The 20,260-nt window shown below is 39.8% G+C and overlaps 1 long non-coding RNA gene across 1 annotated transcript in view; it reads left to right on the top strand.

Moving 5' to 3' along the window:
* LOC134761998 (uncharacterized) overlaps positions 1-19,989 on the top strand; it is a 68,876-nt gene extending 48,887 nt beyond the window's left edge. Inside the window, exons 3-5 of the long non-coding RNA XR_010141432.1 lie at positions 4,419-4,715; positions 19,379-19,488; positions 19,593-19,989. This is a non-coding gene — a long non-coding RNA (uncharacterized LOC134761998). The remainder of the gene's footprint in view (positions 1-4,418; positions 4,716-19,378; positions 19,489-19,592) is intronic.
* The last annotated feature ends 271 nt before the right edge of the window (positions 19,990-20,260 follow it).

Genomic DNA, 20,260 nt, shown 5'->3' with positions numbered 1-20,260 from the left:
ACCGTGCCCAATTTGAACTGACTTTCTAAGCCTCCATGTCTCTCAGCTCCTGTTCCTGATTATCCATCCTCAAGGTCCTAATTAAATTCTTAGTGTGATTCATTATTTCAGGCGAGTCAATTCCTGCGAATATATTGCAAGGATTTCAACTACATCCCTTAAATATGCAACTAAATCCTAAATTCTAATAACAGGGGAACAGCTGAACCTCCATTTTAAATGAAGAGTGAAAAAATGGATTTGAAAGGGTCAGTGAATTCCCACACAGTGGTTTCCTGGGATAATGCATGTGTGTTCACGCTCTTACGTGAATTCTGGGTCAGGAGGGCAGAAATATTAACCAAATTAGAACAAAATTTGAAGAGTGAATAGAGGGGAAGGAGAGAGTTTCAGGTGGGAATTGTACTGGTGGATTAATTATCTTAGAAAACTCATAACATTTAAGTGAATTTCCTGAAGACTGAAAAAAAGGGAACTTCTCTGTGAGTTCCCAGAAAGGGATTTGAATGAACCTGAGGCTAATATGTGAAGAGGACCCATCTATTACTAAAAATATGCAATAAATTTAACAATTCAAAAAGAACAAGAGAGGCACATGAAAAATGAACACAAGGAATTAACATAAAGAAGTAAGCATGGCTTCTCCCTGATTTGTTAAGCGACCAGGTTGTCTTCTTCCTTAAGAAGAATTTTACCTAGTGACAGGTTAGTGCAATACATAGGTTGGATATGGCCTGTGTGGAAGTGGGAATGTATGGAGGGATTTCAGAAAGGAAGGAGTTCTCCTCACTCACACAATGGGCTCAGCCTACTCTGCATAGGTTTGCAATAGAAGGAGTTCTCAGCGTGTTCAGACTTTGTCCCTCCTAAGATCTTTCTAGCCTTTCCTAACCAGCACCTAATGGCATAGGCCACTGGTTCTAAAATACCAGTGTGTTGATAAATGTTTAATAAGCAGTTCTAGGGGGCAGAAGGACAAGAAGCCTTGATTTGTAGCATTTGCCAATTTCCATTGTGTACATATTCTCACCCTGGCTGACTTCAACTGCCAACATGAGTTCACTGAACACAGCGCTGGGAAGCATATTCCAAAGCCAATTCTCTAGTACTGACTGAGTGTCTTGAAATTTGATTCAGTTCTGACACTGACTTCCTGGAGTTCATGCAAACCCCACAAGTTAAGGGCAGAGTTCTTCACAAGGCTGTCCCCACTTCAGAAGGCAGACGTACATTTCAGATATCCCCAAACCACCTGCACTTCTGCTCAGCTGACTACAAATGTGGAACTTTTCATTCCTTCCCAGGTTTGATAATTTATGAGAATGACTTGCAGAACTGAGGAAAATGCTATACTGATGACTGCTATTTTACTATAGAGAGCAAAAATCAACAGCCAGGTAAACAGGTACAGAGCCCAAAGTCAAGGAAGATCCCAAGCACAGAAGCTTCTGCTCTCATGCAGTTGAAGTGTGCTGCTCTCTCTCTATATATAATGTTCACCAGTCAGAAAGCTCCCCTGGTCTTTGGTATCCAGAGTTTTTATATGGGATGTCATTATATAGGCATGATTGATTACATCATTGGCCATTTGATTAAATACAATTTCCAGTTCCTCTCCCCTCACCAGAAGTCATAGGTCTGGCTGAAAGTTCCAACCCTCCAATCACATTTGAGGTCTTTCTGTTTTGCCCCCCACAACTCTCCTACCCCCATATGCTGCCTTGCCCCCCAACCATGTAAGAGCCCACCAGGAGTCACCTTATTAGCATAAACTCAGGTACGGTCTAAAGGTGCTTATTATGAATAACAAAAGACATGCCTGTCACTCAGGAAATTCCAAGGGTTTTTGAAGCTGTGTGTCAGGAACCACGTTAAAGGCCAGATGTATCCTTATTCTATCCCTGTAACAGTGTACACTGTTTGCCCTTGGGAGCTGGTGTGAGTCGGCTCCAGCATGTGCACTTGACTTTGGATTCTCCTGGAAAGGTTTCAAAAACACTGATTTCTGGGTCTCACCCTCAGAGGGTCTGCCTTAATTAGTATGGGGTGCAACCTGGGCCTCACAGTTTTAAAGGCTTGCAGAATATTCCAATGTGCAGCAGATGTGCAGATCTGTACTGCCCTTCCCTTCCCTAGAGCCAAGAAGATGGGCCTCTCTCCACAGTCCCTAGGGTATAAACCCAAAAGATGAAGAAGCGGAATTAACCTTTTTGGTCTTCTGGGAGATAAGGCAGAGTTTAGCGGGATACCCCCAGCACTATTTGGGAACAGCCATCCTGTTCTCCCTATTGCTGTTTCAAGGAGACCAGGCTTGGCCTGTTTACATAATTGTTTTAGTTGGGTATCTCCATGATTCCTTCTTCCAGGTTCTTCAAATATCTACCTATGTGTCACTTATCAATACAACTTCCCTGGTCACCCTTATTTATCTCCATCACATTTGTCACCATGTGACATATTTCTCACACACACACACACACACACACACACACTCTGTCTCTCTCTCTCTCTCTCTCTCTCTCTCTGTTTAAATAGAAAGTGCCTGGAATATGAATAGCAGTGTTCATCAGTGCCTGAGAGAGCAGTGTTATTGCTGTCATTATCATTATCATTTGTATTCTGAAGAATAAGAACCTAGGCTTCCTGGGAGTCAGTTAAGATCTGATTGACATGAGACTTCTGAGTTTGTCATTCTAAGTCAATGGAGCCAATTAAGTCAATAAAGTCAGTTCTCAGGAGGCTTAAAGCATTTGCAAAAGTATGTTACATTCTACAAGACTTTAGCTGGCTTAGTGGGAAGGATACGGTTTTGGAAATGTGATACTAGAAGAGAATTCCTCAGGCACCATTTATGTGTTCCCCTATAATCCTTCTCTGGGAGGAGAGAGAAGAGTATGTAGAACTGTTTAATTAATTGAGCTAGAAGTTCAAAATTCTTCATCCTAATTAAGAACTCTGAAAACTAGAAGAGTTTAAAGATTGATAATGCTTGCATCTCTCTGAGAAGATAATCAGTTATTGTATTAGTCCATTACTGTTGCTATAGCAGAATATCACAGACTGGGTAATTTATAAAGAAAATAAATTTATTTCTTTCAGTTCTGAAGGCTGGGAAGTCCAAGGTCAGGCAGCACATTCTGGTGAGGGCTTCAGGCTGCATCATAACATGGCAGAAGGCATCACGGGGCAATAGGTCGTGCAGGAGAGGGAGTCAAACTGTCTTTTATAACAGACTCACTCTGGTGACAACTAACCCAGTCCTGTGATAACCCATTAATCCATGAATAGATTAATCTATTACCCACTTCTTAAAGGCCCTACCACTTCATATTGTTACATTGGGCATTAAGTTTCAACATGACTTTGAGAGGGGACAAACATTCAAACCGTAGCCGTTACGCTTCCCAAATAACGATCCAGGGATGATTCTGAAAATTCTACTGCAGATGTGTTGTTACCATTCATTCATCCATCCATTCATTCATGAATGCCTGCGTCTGTTCAACCAAGGCCTAAAGATGACCTACAAAGACTTTGCCCTCTACTAAGCACTGGTGAGTGAGACCGTGCATTCATGGAGCTTACCATCTAGAAGAGAGCTAGGCATTAGACAAGTAAAGACTTGAAGTATTTAATTAAAAATGTAATTATGCACAAGGAAGAAAGATGGGGTTTTGTAGGATTGCAATTAAGTGACATAACCTAACCTTGGGTTAGGGAAGTTTTGCTGAAAAAGTGACATGGTAAGCTGAAATTTGAAAGATGAGTGGAAGTTGGCATTGATTATGGTCTTCCAAAAATTATTAAGCTCGATTATCTAGCTGATGGATAAAAATGTATGTTGTGCATAATAGCACAAAATTTAAGCATGTCCACTACAGAAGGGACAAAGAACACATTTTATTATATTTGTCATTCTGTGAAGCTAGAAGAAAAGAATTGAGTTGAATAATATTTACCCACTGAACAGATACAGTCATCCCTCAGTATCAGTGGAGAATTGGTTCCAGGACTCCTGTGGACACTAAAATCTGTGGTTGCTCAAATCCCTGAAATAAAATGGTGTGTAGAAAATGCATGTAACTTATGCACATCCTCCTGCACATTTTAAATTATCTCTAGATTACTTACAGTACCTGATACAATGTAAATGCTATAGATATGTTGTTATACTGTATTTTATTTGGGTTATTGTTTTATTGTTGTTTTTATTGTTTTTGTGTTTTTGAATATTTTCCACCTACAGTTGGTTGAATCCATGAATGTGGAACCCATGGACACTGAGGGTCAACTGAACACACAGATGATCCCTGACTAATAATGGTTCAACTAAGATTTTTTGACTTTATGATAGTGTGAAAAAGATATGTATTTAGTAGAAAGCATACTTAAAATTTTGAATTTTGATCTTTTTTCAGGGTAGTGGTATGTAGCTGTAGTGGTATGTGCTCTCTCTCAATGCTGAGCTGCAGCTCCCAGTCAGCCACTGGATCATGAGGGTAAAATACAGATACTTGACATCTTCTTAAAGAACATCATGCCTGCTAAGCCATCCAGTTTGGATGCCCCAGTGCCTTCCACCAGCCATTCGCAAAGCCTCCTTAGAAGAGAGAGATTGACGACCCTGTAGCTGCAGTATCCCATCATCCTGCATTTTAGTTCAATGCTTCAAACGTTCTTCAGGCCCAGTGTGCTTTCAGCTGTGTATGTTAATGGTGAGTACCCAGGTGATCATATTTTTTCAGTTTCACTACAGCGTTTAATAAATAACATGAAATATTCAATACTTTATTATAAAAATAGGCATTATGTTGGATGATTTTGCTGAAGTGTAGGCTAATGCAAATGTTCCAAGTACATTTAAGGTAAGTTAGGTTAAGCTATGATATTTGATAGGTTAGGCGTATTAAGTGCATTTTCAAGTGATGATATTTTCAACTTCAAATGGGTTTATTCGGACATAGCCTGTCTTTGTCCATTTGTATTGCTATAAACTAATATCTGACGCTGGGCAATTTATAAAGAATAGAGGTTTATTTTGGCTCATGGCTCTGCAGTATGTACAGGAAGCATGGCACCAGCATCTGCTCCTGGTGAAGCCTCAGGAAGCTTCCAATTATAGCAGAAGGTAAACAGGGAGCCAGCATATCACATGGCTAGAGAGGGAGCCAGAGAGGGAAGAGGAGGTGCCAGGCTCTTTTTAACAGTCAGCTCTCACATTAACTAACACAGTGAGAACTTACTCATTAGCATGAGGATGCCACTGAGAGGTGAAGCTGTCTAGGATTCTGGGTTGGATGGGGACTTGGAGAACTTTTGTGTCTAGCTAAAGGATTGTAAATGCACCAATCAGCGCTCTGTGTCTAGCTAAAGGATTGTAAACATACCAATCAGCACTCTATAAAATGGACCAATCGGCACTCTGTAAAATGGACCAATCAGCAGGATGTGGGCAGGGCCAAATAAGAGAATAAAGGCTGGCCACCTGAGCCAGCAGGGACAACACACTGGGGTCCCATTCCATGCTGTGGAAGCTTTGTTCTTTTGCTCTTCACAATAAATCTTGCTGCTGCTCACTCTTTGGGTCCGCACCACCTTTAAGAGCTGTAACACTCACTGTGAAGGTCTGCGGCTTCAATCCTGAAGTCAGCAAGACCACGAACCCACCGGGAGGAGTAAACCACTCCAGACGCCACCTTTAAGAGCTGTAACACTGGCTGTGAAGGTCTGCGGCTTCACTCCTGAAGTCAGCCAGAGCGAGACCACGAACCCACCGGAAGGAAGAAACTCCGGACACATCTGAACATCTGAAGGAACAAACTCCGGACACACCATCTTTAAGAACTGTAATACTCACCGCGAGGGTCTGCAGCTTCATTCTTGAAGTTAGCGAGACCAAGAACCCACCGGAAGGAAACAATCCCGGACACAGCACCATGAGGGATCCACCTATGACAGAAACATCTCTTACCAGGTCCCACCTCCAACATTGGGAATCACATTTCAACATGAGATTTGGAGAGGACAAACTATCCAAACCATCTCGAAGTCCCATGGTGAGTGGAGGAACATCTGAACTGAGACTTGCTATGGAATTCAAATAGGTTTCCACATTTTTACCTGAAAGAGGTATTAAAATAGAAATGTTACTGGCAATTTTGATTTTTTAAAAATTACATGGATGTCTTTATTATCTTTAATTGATAGTTCAGCGGTAGTTTCTTTGTTGATACAAATTTAGGATATAGTGTGTCTCTCAAATTTTGGAAAAATACACAAGAAAAAGCAGCATAGACATGAGACAGGAAAAGACAATTTTCTCTCAGTAACCTCAGACACAGGCGAGGTATGGCAAAGGATACTATAATGGGCTTGAAAGTTTCACGATTCAATAGAGTTTCACCTAATAAAGCATGATTTGATCTGAACACTACAGGGGCTGGGGTAGAGAAGAGCACCAGGCAGACCCAGCATAAGAGGGAAGAGAAAGACTCTTCAGCGTGAAGAGCCTGAGGGTGCAAAGTATGCTTTTGTAGCAATGGTCAGTGCATGGCTCTGTCTATTACAAATCTATTTTAATGTTCATAGATTCTGCATTTTTAAAAAAGAAAAATACGCTGGTTGCTCAGACACAAGTGAACAAAGATGCAGATCAGCTATTTAATCTAAGTAGGTTGACACACGGCAGGTGAGATTTAATTTTGACAATTTCTACTTTGCAAACTATTGTTGCAAGGGAGTGAAGAAGAGGAAAAATGGAGAAAGCACTTCACGGATGAAAGGGGATGCAGTCAGAGTCTATAAAAGGGGTCCCAGAGCCATGGAGCTACCTTCTGTAAAAATGCTTCACGACTGGGTGCGGTGGCTCATTCCTGCAATCCCAGCACTTTGGGAGGCTGAGGCGGGTGGATCACGAGGTCAAGAGATCGAGACCATCCTGGCCAACATGGTGAAACCCGATCTCTACTAAAAATACAAAAATTAGCCAGGTGTGGTGGTGGGCACCTATAGTCCCAGCTACTCAGGAGTCTGAGGCAGGAGAATCACTTGAACCTGGGAGGTGGAGGTTGCAGTGAGCCGAGACTGCACCACTGCACTGAAGCCTGGTGACACAGCAAGACTCTGTCTCAAAAAAAAAAAAAAAAAAAAACCTTCACAATGGAGGAAGCACTGGGATAGCTGAGGAATGCATGAGAGACAACTATTGTTTCTCAACAGTAGCAAAGAGAAAAATATTGAGTTTAGAGTGTAAGCATCTGTAGAAGATCAAGCAAGGGAATAAATGCAATGGCATCATTCAACTTTAGGAACTCTGAGGATATTTGACCAATTTCTGATTTTTTTTTTTTTTTGAGACAGAGTCTCACTCTGTTGCCCAGGCTGGGGTGCAATGGTGCAATCTTGCCTCACTGCAACCTCTGCTTCCCGGGTTCAAGCAATTCACCTGCCTCAGCCTCCAGAGTAGCTGGGATTACAGGCATGCACCACCACACTCAGCTAATTTTTGTTGTTGTTGTATTTTCAGTAGAGATGGGGTTTCACCATATTGGCCAGGCTGGTATTGAACTCCTCACCTCAGGTGATCCACCCACCTCAGCCTCCCAAAGGGCTAACATTACAGGTGTGAGCCACCAAGCCCAGCCCCATTTGATTTTATAAGCAAAATTATATCTAGTTCTAAATTATTCCAGACTAATGGGTATTTACCATATCCTTGCATGCCAGCATATAAAATGTGCTTAGCGAGACAGAAAGTGGTTAATAATTCTTCCAACCTTGATGCAAAGATGGTGAGGACAGGGTTAAGAATAACTAACATTTATATGGGACTTACCATGTGCCAGGCATGGTTTTGAGTGTTTTATGTGAATTTACTTACACCATATTCTTTTCTTTTTTTTTTTTTTTTTGACAGTGTCTCACTCTGTTGCCCAGGCTGGAGTGCAATGGCTTGATCATGGCTCACTGCAGCCTTCACCTTTGGGGCTCAAACAATCCTCCTCGCTCAGCCTCCCACATAGCTGGGACCACAGGCATGCACCACCACACTTGGTTAATTTTTAATTTGTTTTGTAGAGACAAGGTCTCACTTTGTTGCCCAGGCTGGTCTTGAACGTCTGAGCTCAAGCCATTCTCCCATCTCAGCCTCCTGAAGTGCTCGGATTACAGGTGTGAGCCACTGCACAGCCACCACTTTCTAATATTAAAAGGGATGGTTTGCGATTTTCCCTATTTTATGTTTGCCCAAATTGATAAATTAAAAGGCTATCTTTTCCTCAAGGTCAGAGAGCCTAGTGGCAGAGCTAGGATAAGCCTGAGCAATCTGGCTCGAGTTTAATTCTTTTTTTTTTTTTTGAGATAGAGTCTTGCTCTTGTTTCCCAGGCTGGGGTGCAGTGGCGTGATCCTGGCTCACTGCAACCTCCACCTCCCGGGTTCAAGCAATTCTCGTGGCTCAGCTTCCCAAGTAGCTGGGACTATAGGTGCCCGTCACCATGCCTGGCTAACTTTTTGTATTTTTAGTAGAGATGGGTTTTCACCATGTTGGCCAGGCTGGTCTCGAACTCCTGGCATCAGATAATCTGCCTGCCACGGCCTCCTAAGGTACTGGGATTACAGGCATGAGCCACCACGGCTGGCCCAGAGTCCAATTCTTAACCATCATGCCATGTTGTCTCCTTCTGATACAGCAGAGCCCATTCTTCCATATTGGTAACATTTTCCTTAGAATATCAATGGACAGGTCTATCTGAACAGTGACTCAAGTGCAAAAACTGGAGCTTCTTCCACACTTTAACACATTACAATGCCAGTGAAAATAGGCATCTATTCCTGTACCCTTAAGTATCTCACATGTCTTTATAGAATTGGGTTGACAACTTGGAACCATTCTAAATTCTGAACATTCTAGAACATTCCAATTCTGCATTATGTGTCATCCAGCAGATGAGGAAAGAAAATCAAAAGCTTTAGGATGATAAATTCCTTTATTATCTTGTCCCTTCACTTCTATCTTCTGACCTAACTTCTAGGAACAACTCTCCTCTTGTACTGTACGCAATAGTTCTACTTAAAGACTGTTCCGTGAAGGGAACAAGCTCTCATGACTCTCCATGCCTTCACCAATGTGCTAATTGCTGAACAAATTCACTAGTTTTTTTGGAGAATATAAATTACTGTGGTCAGTAATCAAAAGCCAATGGACAGTGTTTATCTTAAGTGGCTGTATTACCAATCATGCTTTATTTTTATTCTCCTTCCTTCCTTCCATAGGGGAGGAAAGACTTTTTCTCTCTCCTATTAAGTTCTGTGGCTGGTCCTGAGAATTAAATAGACAAAAGACAGGTTAATAGGAGGAAAAGCATACAGATGTTATTTGATACTAATGTGTTTATGTGTATATGGGGCCTTTCATATGTAAGAAATTAGAATTCAAAGAGGTGAAAAGGCCCAAGAACCTATATATCATTCGACAGATAATAATAAATTGTGGAAACATGGACAGTCAAGGGGAAAGGGGTTTGGGGAGGCAAACCATGGGACAGTGACTAAGAAATACATAGGGAAAATTAATGGAAGGCAAATACAATTTTAGTAGGCTTGTTTGTATGGATTCATCTCAGCTTCGACTCCCCATCTCTGACAACAAAAATTCTCTCCTCTTTTTGGCACCTGGAGGGTACTTTTCTTACAGAAAATTTATGCCCCACTTTTATATACATAGAAAGTGGGGAGACAGCTCTTCCTGGATCTGCTATTTCTCAATCATCTTCAGCTCAAAATAATCTTCCTGGATCTGCTGTTTCTTGATCATCTACAGCTCAAAATAATCAATATCACAAAATAATATATTTTGGGGTGGCATACTATGATCCCTTTCACGTGTTTTCTTCTCATCTTTTTCTGCCTTTCTTTCATCTTTTTCTCTTTTTTCTATTTTTTGTAGCCTCTGGTTGTTTTTACATCACATTTTAACTAAATAAAACTGCTTCTTCTTATTGTTTTTGCAGCAAGTATTCATCACATTTATAACTAAATAAGACAATAAAATGATTTCCATTTTGAAGAAGAAAGTGCTTCAGAATACACACAATGATACCTTAAAACTGAACCACAATTTCTACCTGTTTCTCTTCCAATTGTTTGTTGAGGTTTCTGATGAGAATTGCTGGGTTGGCTTGGCAGAGAGACAGATCCTCAAGCATCTATTTCTGTTTTCTGCTTCTGTTTTGGCTCGAATTCTGGGTCTACCAGTAGTCTAAATGACCTCCACTTCCTCACTTTGACTCTACATATGTCTGACTGGCTGTGTTTGAGCCTGCCATACAAACAGAGGTGTGCAGTTCTCTTTAAACACCGTTGTTCCATATATTTTCTTTCATATGATATTGAGTTAGACTCAGCAACCACCCCAATTATTCTGCCAGTTTTTCTTTATTATGCTTGACAACTACTTGGTGAGAGAATGGATTTTTCTTTGTGAAGTCAGCACACAGCCGCTGGTTGATTCTCTGAGAGAACAAGATATTTCATGAGTAACTGGATAAATGGGCCAACCTGACGGGACAGCAGGCCCTTGCCACCAACAATGCAAGAGAGCCCCTGTCAAGAGACCATGGCATTCCTCCCGTTTGGGAACTGATGACAGGATGGCTACAGTAAGCTGCAGCCAGATATTCTGCTAAGGAAACAAACAAGCAGAGAGAAGAATATTTTGTATGCTTCCCATGTGTTCAGCTCTATCAGGCAGTCTCTCACACTTTATCTAATACCTCTTCTCTGCTCTTCTTTTTAAGATTTGAAGACATAAAATTATTTAAGACATAAAATTATCTTAAATTTTTACATGCAGAAAATTTATATATAAGGAACTAAAAAAAATTAATCTGTTTAAAAGTTATACAGTGAGCAAGTGAGAAGCCAGATTTCAAAGAGAAACCAAACCTCTTGGAAACTTTGAAGGCCGACAGCATGGAGGTGGTTTGAGTGGACCCCAAACAGATGTGAACTGCCTCCTGACACTGGCACAGTAAATGACTGGTTGTGGTGTACTGAGATAAACACTTTTAATTATTTTAAATATGAAGTAAAATCTAGAAAAAAATGTCCAGCAGAAAAAAAAAAAAAAAAAAAAAAAAAACAGCTCTTCTGGTTGTCATGGAGATAAGCCACTTAGCACTGCAAAGCCTTCCATGGGGAAGCAACGGCAATGGAGATTTCCAACTCCCAAGAACCGCATTCAAGGAGAGTTTTGACTTCCACTTGTCTTCCGAGGTCTGTTGTCTCTGAAAAAAAAATTTCTTGGGGAGGTAGATATTTACATTCATTTCCTGGGATAGAAAATCTGAGTAGCACATGCATATCCACAGAGCTTTGTTTCAGGACCCATAATGGAAACAAGTTTCCATCTCCTGTGAGATGTGTACATAGTGTGTGTGTGTGTGTGTTTGTGTGTGTGTATGTGTGTGTGTTAGAGAGAGAGAGCACCAATGAGCTCTCTAGAAACCATCGGAAGTGCCAGCTTGTAGAAATAAACATAAAACCCAGGCAAAGGACGAAAGAGAAAAAATTAGTTTGTCTCTAAAAGGAAACAGCCTTTAGATAGGAATGCATTTCAATCAGAAGAAACATGAAACTCTCATTTGTGGCTATACCATCTGCCCCACTTGTGAGGCACTGGCTAATTGTTGAGACACTGCTATTGAAAATTGTGCAGGTTCACAGACTCTTAGGCAGCTGCTGTTTAGGGAAGTGTGGGGGCTGAGGCCTGCCCTGGACTTCCGTTCTGGGAACTGGGGCTTCTCAGGAGAGTGGGCTTAGGGTAGCTGCAGCATGGAGGGTCCACAAATTTCAGAAAATAGTGCCAGAGTGAAGTTACACTGGAGAAGGAGAGGTGGTCATACTACGGCATTCATTGCAAGGATGGAGACAAGGAGGTGAAGGCAGGCAGAGGCCCAGGTGCCAACTAATAGAGACAAGAGTACAGAGAAAACATGAGGGAGGTTGGATAGAAGACAGAGTGGCTGAGGTTCCCTGCTGTGCTGAAGTTTTCAACGCAGTGCCTAAGCCTTAGCCCTTGGGTGGTGGGGAACAAGTCAAGCACACCAGGGGAATTAGAGAACACCCACGCCTCCTTCTCTAGATGTAGAGGCAGGGAGTCAGGGAGGGCAGATGGTTCATGTGGTTGCACACAGGAAATGAGAGAATGGAAACCACAAGTCGAGGGGCTTGCTGTCTTCTTGTCTGTTTGGATAAAAATATCTACTGACTCAGTAGACAGTTTTCAACCTACCTTCAAGGCTCCCTGCTATTGTTTTTTATTTCATTTTTTAATTTAAATTAGTTGATGATAGAAAAAGGCGGGTGATTTAAGCAGATCATATACTTCCTTTAAGTCAAGGAACCATCATTGACACACCTAGCATTGTTGCATGCGTGTTCGTTGAAAATTCATCCATGAACTAACCATCATGATTAGGTAGTGGTGATGGACAACTAAAATGATGGTAACTAAGTTAATGTACACTCCATATGTTATGCATTTCCAATGTTTTTGATAAAGTAAGGAAATGGATAAGAGGGATACATTTTCAAGTTTGATAATGAAATAGATGTGCAGAAATGACAGTGGGACATATGTGGTTTTCAGAAGGAAAACGTTCTTGAAAAAAGAGCTTCTACATGATGGTCAAATGACAGGAAAGAAGCTACATGCAGATGAGAAGAACTAGCACAAAAGGGAGTGTGAGAAGATGGGATGGTGGAAGCAGAGGTTGCATCAAACACTTGGAAGAGATCTTCTTATGAATATGACTATATCCATCAGTGCTTTCTCCTTCTTCTCCTGAAGAAGCAAGCAGACAAACAAAAAACTAGAAGAATAGCTAAGTCCTGCAAATTCAACTGTCCATGAAATTTAGAAATCAGATGATATGCTGACTTCAAAACACCTGTAGGGATTTTCAAAAGCTCCAAATAAGGCAGAAGCAGATGGGAGGAAGAGCAGTAGGGAAGAGTAGGAAAAATCAGAAGCTCGGAGAGTAATGAGTGGAATCATAAGAAGGAAAATTCAGGAAGATCCATAAAAATGCAAGTATTGATTGTCAGGTAGTGCAAGAGCTATATTTCTTATTTGCAACAGTGGATATCTTGTGCCAGGACAAGGAAAGCTGGTGGCAGAAGTCACAATGGCCCCAGAAATGGAAATCCAGTCTCACACAGAAGAGCAATGTTCACAGTGAGCAGTCTGTTAATGTGGCAGTGAAGGAATAAGCCCTTTGCTGTGACGCCAGGACTGCCCTGCTTTGTCTCTGCCTGTAGGACTAGTCTGCCAACAGCTGGGTCATAAAAAAACCAAGTTTTCAATGACAAACAGTAAGAAAATTTATTATGAATAAATATGTGGAAAAGATCTGCAAAGCTTTCCAACTGATACGGATTATTCTCCTAAAAACAGTGCCACTGAGCAAAGATGAACTGCGACCAAACATTTTGCCATGATTTTAAGGAGCATAATGAAGCAATTGCTTCTAAGAAGGAATGCCACAAAGTGGAAATATAATAATTCCAGGAGAATGCTGAGAGACAACTGCAGGTTATAAGACAGCAGTGAGGAGAACTCAGAAAATAAATAGAAGAAAAAGCAAAACCATCATAGAAACGAAAAGGAAATCCAGTGGTCACGAGAGAATCGACGGTGTGATAAAAAGACAAACGGTCCTGAAGGATAGAAATGAGAAAAATAAAATAAAGTAATATAGTGACACATAGTGAAAAAGCCCAAGAAAGAAAATGATAGATGTAAAATAAATGCCACTGGAATTTTCTTTTCTTCTCTTTCTTTCTTTCTTTCTTTCTTTCTTTCTTTCTTTCTTTCTTTCTTTCTTTCTTTCTTTCTTTTCTTTCTTTCTTTCTTTCTTTCTTTCTCTCTTTCTCTCTCTCTCTTTCTTTCTCTCTTTTTCTCTTTCTCTCTTTCTTCTTTCCTTCCTTCCTTTCTTTCTTTCTTTTTTTTGAGACACAGTCTGTCTCTGTCACCCAGGCTGGAGTGCAGTGGCGCCATCTCAGCTCACTACAACCTCTGCCCCTTGGGTTCAAGTGATTCTCCTGACTCTGCCTCCTAAGTAACTTGGATTACAGGTACATGCCACCACACCTGGCTAATTTTTGTATTTTTAGTAGAGATGGGGTTTCGCCATGTTGACTAGGCTGGTCTCAAACTCCTGACTTCAAGTGATCCACCCTCCTTAGCCTCCCAAAGTGCTGGATTACAGGTGTGAGTCACTGCCCCCAGCCAGAATTTTCAAAGATGAATGAAATAGAACAAATAGGCAAGGCATAAATTAAATAAAATGAAACAAATCTGCATGTTGAACAGACATACTATGGAGCCAGAAAATACTCACCGCAAATTGTCAGCATCAAAATATAATTTTGTGAAATTGTTGAACTAGAAAAATGAAAGGAGACATCTTTGGGAAGCCAGGTAAAAATACTGTCACTAAAACAAGGGAACAAATAGGGCTGGCTTTAGATGTTTCCAGAGCAACATGTAGACCGAGAAACAATGCTTATAAGACATAGATGAAAATAAATTGTGGACCAAGGATTTTCATGAGGCCAAGCTCTCCTTATAGTATAACCAATGCCAAAAAAGAGTTTTGATCTGCAAACCTCAGATTATATTTTTCCTATAAGCCCATGTTGGGGTAACTGCTGAAGAATGAGGTTTCTTCAACTAAGAGATGACTGAGAAACTGAGAAAAGTATAGCAAAAGACTAATAGTACTGCATGAATATGTTCAACTGTACAAATAAGACAGAAATGGTGGGGGATCAGTGAGGCAGGATAAAATACAAATAGTATATGCCCAAACAAGGTATAAACGCTATGAGTGATAAACGTAGGAGAGGAAGAGGGAAAGAGTATGAGTAGATAGGTTTGCTAATTGCTTCATCTATAAAGCTAGATATAAAAGGTATCATTTAAAATTCACAAACCAGGAAACAGAAGCAGTAGCATATTTCATACTACATAGTTAAGTACCAAGAAAGGTAATATTATTAAATGAAATTGGGTCATGGAGAGTAGGGAGGAGGAGATAATAGCTATGAACTAAAGAGAGTGCTGGTGATAATGCATAAATTTGCAATTATAAGGGTAACCAACCATTAAACAAAAATATTTTTTAACTCTGTGATGAAAGTACTATTAATGGAGTGCATAGTAAAAGACCTTTAAGATATCATGAACACATAAACGTAAAAGGTAGAACTAAAGCTTGACATATCTATCACATTAACAAGTTAAATGAGTTTAACTTATCTATTAATACAAACGGATTTCAGGTTGGATCAAAACCAAACACAACTCGATGCTAAATGAAAGCAGCATTCCTAAAACAGAGCTTCAAAAATCATGGAAATAAAAGTATATAAATATAAAATAACACATAGAGATACGCTAGTCAAATGCAATTGAAAAGAGAATGATCACAAACTTTCATATCAGACAGCATGGAGTTCAGGCCAGAACAAGACGGACAAGGGCACTTTGTAATGCCAACTTGTGTGAGTCATAATGAAAACACATTAGCCCTGCACTAAATATAAAATAACAGCCACAGTCATGAAGCAGGGATTAAAGGAGACACAAGAAATTGAAGCGAACTGGTAGAAGGAAATCTTAATTTATCTGTGTCAGTCATGACAGATCAAGTACAAAAGAAAATATGGATACAGTAGTTCTAAATAACATTACATGATTGATCAATGTGTATCTAACATTCTGTCCTGAAGACACTGAATAAACCCTTTCAAAGTGTCCCCAGTGCTCTCAGTACACATTGTATATCCACATACAGTATACATTGGGTCACAAAGATATCCTAAATAATGCCCCCAAACTACAAAGAGTACAGGCAGTTTTCTCTGATCACAATGCAGTAAGACTAGTAGTTAATGAAATTGGATAACTAAAAGTTCTTTCAACCTTTAAAATATATATATATTTAAAATATTTATATTTATATTTAAAATATTTATATTTATATTTAAAATATATATATTTTTTAATATTTTAAAACTCTATCTCCTAATCAGTGACATGCTAAAAAAAAAAGCCCCATATTTTGAGTAATTATTGGATAAAAGGAGAAATACAAATGAAAACTGGAAAATGTCTAGCTACACACCCCCCAATGTGGTTGCCATGAGCCATGTGTGGCTTTTTTTTTTTTTTTTTTTGACGGAGTCTCACTCTGTCGCCAGGCTGGAGTGCAGTGGCGCAATCTCAGCTCACTGCAACCTCCGCCTCCCAGGTTCAAGCAATTCTCCTGCCTCAGCCTCCCGAGTAGCTGGGACTACAGGTGCGCACCACCATGCCCAGCTAATTTCCATATTTTTAGTAGAGGCGGGGTTTCACCATGTTGGCCAGGATGGTCTCGATCTCTTGATTTTGTGATCTGCCTGCCTTGGCCTCCCAAAGTGCTGCGATTCCAGGCATGAGCCACCATGCTTGGCCCGTGTGTGGCTATTTAAAATTAAATTTAAAAGTTAAATTAAAAATTAAGTTCCTCAACTCACAAATACCAGCCGCATTTCAAGTTCTCAATACCCACAGATGGCCAATGACATTTCCCTTATCCCAGAAAGTTCTACTGCATAGCACTGATCTAGAACATGACTAGAATAAAAACACGACAGGGGAGGATGTATCCAGCACAGCTAAAGCCGTGCACAATAACCTCCTCATAACAGTAACAAGAACATATGTCAAAAAATGAGGGAAAACAAACACATTTCTATCTTATCCAAAATGTTAGAAAAAGAACTACGACACAAGCCTTGAATGAAGATAAAAGCAGAATTTAATGAGTTAGAAGACAAAGAAACAGTAGCCCTAATAAATAAATCTATAAACGTTTATGAGAAAAACATATAAGCTGAAAAACCTACTTTTTGCAAAGGGTAAACATACAATATAAAATAAAAAAAAGAAATGGAAAAGGGAATATAACCAAAATAACAGAGATGATTAAATGAATGAGACTACTTCCCTGAAATCTCTGGAAATGATTTGAAAACCTGGAGGAAATAAATAATATTGCAGGAAAAATTTTAAAGTAATTATATTAATACCTAAATGTTATGAAATTTAAGAAAACCAACCTATCAACAAATCTCACTTATGAATAGTGATTCCAAAATCCTAAATAAATGTTAACAAACAGAATTTAGCAACACATTAAAAGAACTATAATCAAGTAGAGCTAAGGCTAGAATTTCAAAGCTGATTCAGTATTAGGAAATCTATATAATTTGTCATCTTAATAGAAAAATCACATCATTATCTACATAGTCTCTCAAAGGCATTTAAAAAATTTCAATAATGTTCTTGATGAAAATAATAAAGTAGAAATACATGAACACTTCAATATAATACTTTATATAATAAATATAAAACTTCTTTAATATAATAAAATATTGGTATCTCAATTCAAAAGCCAGTACTAGAGACATTTCTATTAAATGTCAGGATGAAATCAGGAATGCCCACTAATGCCATTATTATTTAATATTTCACTGTAGAATTATATATAAAATTTGATGAAAAAATTGAGATTTAAAAGTGAAACAGAAAATGTAAAACCATTACTATCTGCAGATGACAATAAAACTAAATATTTGGAAAACTGAAGTCAACTCATTGATCAATTTTAAAAACTATAAGAGAATATACTAAAGGAATAAGGTATAAAATTATTACGCAGAAATCAATAGCTTTCATATATATTAACAGTAGCCCGTTAGAAGATATAATGGAAGCAAAGACCCCATTTACAACAGCAACCCAGAGATAAAATACATGGGAATAAACTCAACACAACATGTGCAAGATTCAGATGAAAAGCATTAAAATGACAAACATCTGCTCTCAGACCCAACAGTTACACTTCTGGCCATTTATCACATAGATGTCCAGGCACATATTGAAAAGATATATTTTGAGATTATTAGTTACAGCACTGTCTGTAATTGCAGACAGGAAATAATCTATTAATAAAGAACTAGTTCATAAAATATGGTATATGATTTACCCAAGTAATGGGCTATCACACAGCTGTAAACCAGAATAAGAGAACTTTCTTTAGGTTAATACGGGAAGCTCTCCAACCTATAGTGTTATTTAAAAAAGCAAGAGGTGGAATAGTGTGAACAGAGTTTCCCTTTTTTGTGTTAAAAAGGAAAAAAATACGGATATTTATTTACTTTTATTTGTGTGCCTTCCTACTCTGAAAGGATACATAAAAAATTCATGACAATGGTAACGTGTAGATGAGTAGCAGGCATCTGAAAGAGCCTTTTCACTGTATTCCTTTAAATACATTTTTAATTTTTTAAACTATGTGAATTACCTATTCAAAAATAAATATAAAATATTTAGGAGAAATACACAAAGAGTTTAGAGAATGGTGCATGGCAGCCTAACCTAGGTTGTTTTTTAAAAAAACAAACAAACAAAAAAACATTATTTTTTAACTCAGAATTGGGAGGCAGACCATGCATATTACAGGGTGGAGGCATTTAGAAGTCTGTTGATCTTTGACCCAAGATCCCGTGCAAAGCTTTTTTCGTTTCGTTTTGTTTTGTTTTCTGAGACAGAGTCTCCCTCTGTTGCTCAGGCTGGAGTGCAGTGGCGCAATCTCGGCTCACTGCAACTTCCGCCTCCCGGGTTCAAGCAATTCTCCTGCCTTAGCCTCCTGAGTAGGTAGGACTACAGTCGCGTGCCACCACACCCGGCTAATTTTCTGTATTTTTAGTAGAGACTGGGTTTCACCGTGTTAGCCAGAATGGTCTCAATCTACTGACCTCGTGATCCGCCTGCTTCAGCCTCCCAAAGTGCTGGGATTACAGGCCTGAGCCACTGTGCCCGGCCTCTTTGTTTTTTTGTTTGTTTTTTTTCTGGAACCTGGCTTTAGGTGAAAAACACTTGCTCTAATTTTCTGGCTTGCTGCAGTCAGCAGAATGCTTCAACAAATGTCCTGGACAGTTGCTGGGTATCCCCATAGAACAGGCTGAGTTTTCCAAGACGTCCCATTAGTTCTTGCTGCCCGCAGAGGCATTCAGAGACAGCAACACTGAATATGGAAAGACAAACCCAATAGCACTGGTATCAGCTATTTTTCTTGTAAAATACCGTATTTTGATGTGACGTTATTGAACCTTCATGTTTAATGACTTCTGCAACACACCTCTATCCGGCTAAGCCATCTGTATTTGGGCAAATATGCCCACTTTTCTGTTTACTCTGCATACATTATCTTTACTTAAGGTTTAGGGAGAGATATATCTATTTGGACATCTGTTCTTAACTGATTATAGGCAGAGTGAGCAAGTTTCGTCCTTGTGCCTGCATCTGCTGGGAAATGATAAGAGCCCAACATACGTTAGAAACAACAATCGCAGACAAAGAGTACAACTTGTTTTTGAAGGTATGTAAACCTGAAGTTTAAGAGGCTGGGAGTTGCTGCCTTTGTTCCCTCCCATCTTGAGTATTAGTTCTATTTAAAATAACAAATATTCTAACGTGTGCCAGGACAGAGTCGCTTTTTTGCTTTGGAAAGGAAAGTGCACAGCTTGTGTGAACATTCACCGGCTACCCTGGCCCTGCACCCTGCCCCGGCTCCTAAGGCGGATGCCCACGTTACCTCTGCTGTTGCTTTAGAAGGCTGCTGCCACCTATGGGCGTCTGTCAGCATCTGCACAGGTGCGATGTCTCCGAGTCGGGACACATAGGGAGAATACAGGGCACAGAAGGGGAGCGTATGGAAGTCAGGGGACAAACAGCACGAGAGCCATCCTCTAAGCCTGCGACCCAGCTCTTTCCGATGAACCTTTGGGTAAAATAAGATGATCCACTTCAACAGACCCACGGTGGGAAAAGGAGAAACCCCCCAAAAAAATCACAACCCTGCATATCCGTTAGACTCCTGGGGCTCTAACCGTACTGACTTTTCAAATGAGAACATTTAAACACCACCTTGTACTTGCCAGCACAGGTCCTGTCTGTCTGTAAGTATATTCCATGATAATATTACAACAAAGAATATATGATTTTTAAATTAGTTCTTTTTTTTCTTTTTTTTTTTTTTTTTTTTTTAATTCAGACAGAGACTCACTCTGTCACCCAGGCTGGAGTGCAGTAGTATGATCTCGGCTTACTGCAACCTCTGCCTCCTGGGTTCAAGCGATTCTCGTGCCTCA

This window comes from Pongo abelii, chromosome 8 (assembly GCF_028885655.2).
Source record: "Pongo abelii isolate AG06213 chromosome 8, NHGRI_mPonAbe1-v2.0_pri, whole genome shotgun sequence".
Taxonomy (NCBI): domain Eukaryota; kingdom Metazoa; phylum Chordata; class Mammalia; order Primates; family Hominidae; genus Pongo; species Pongo abelii.
The sequence above is the reverse complement of the archived record's forward strand: the minus strand, read 5'-3'. Positions and strand labels throughout refer to the sequence as shown.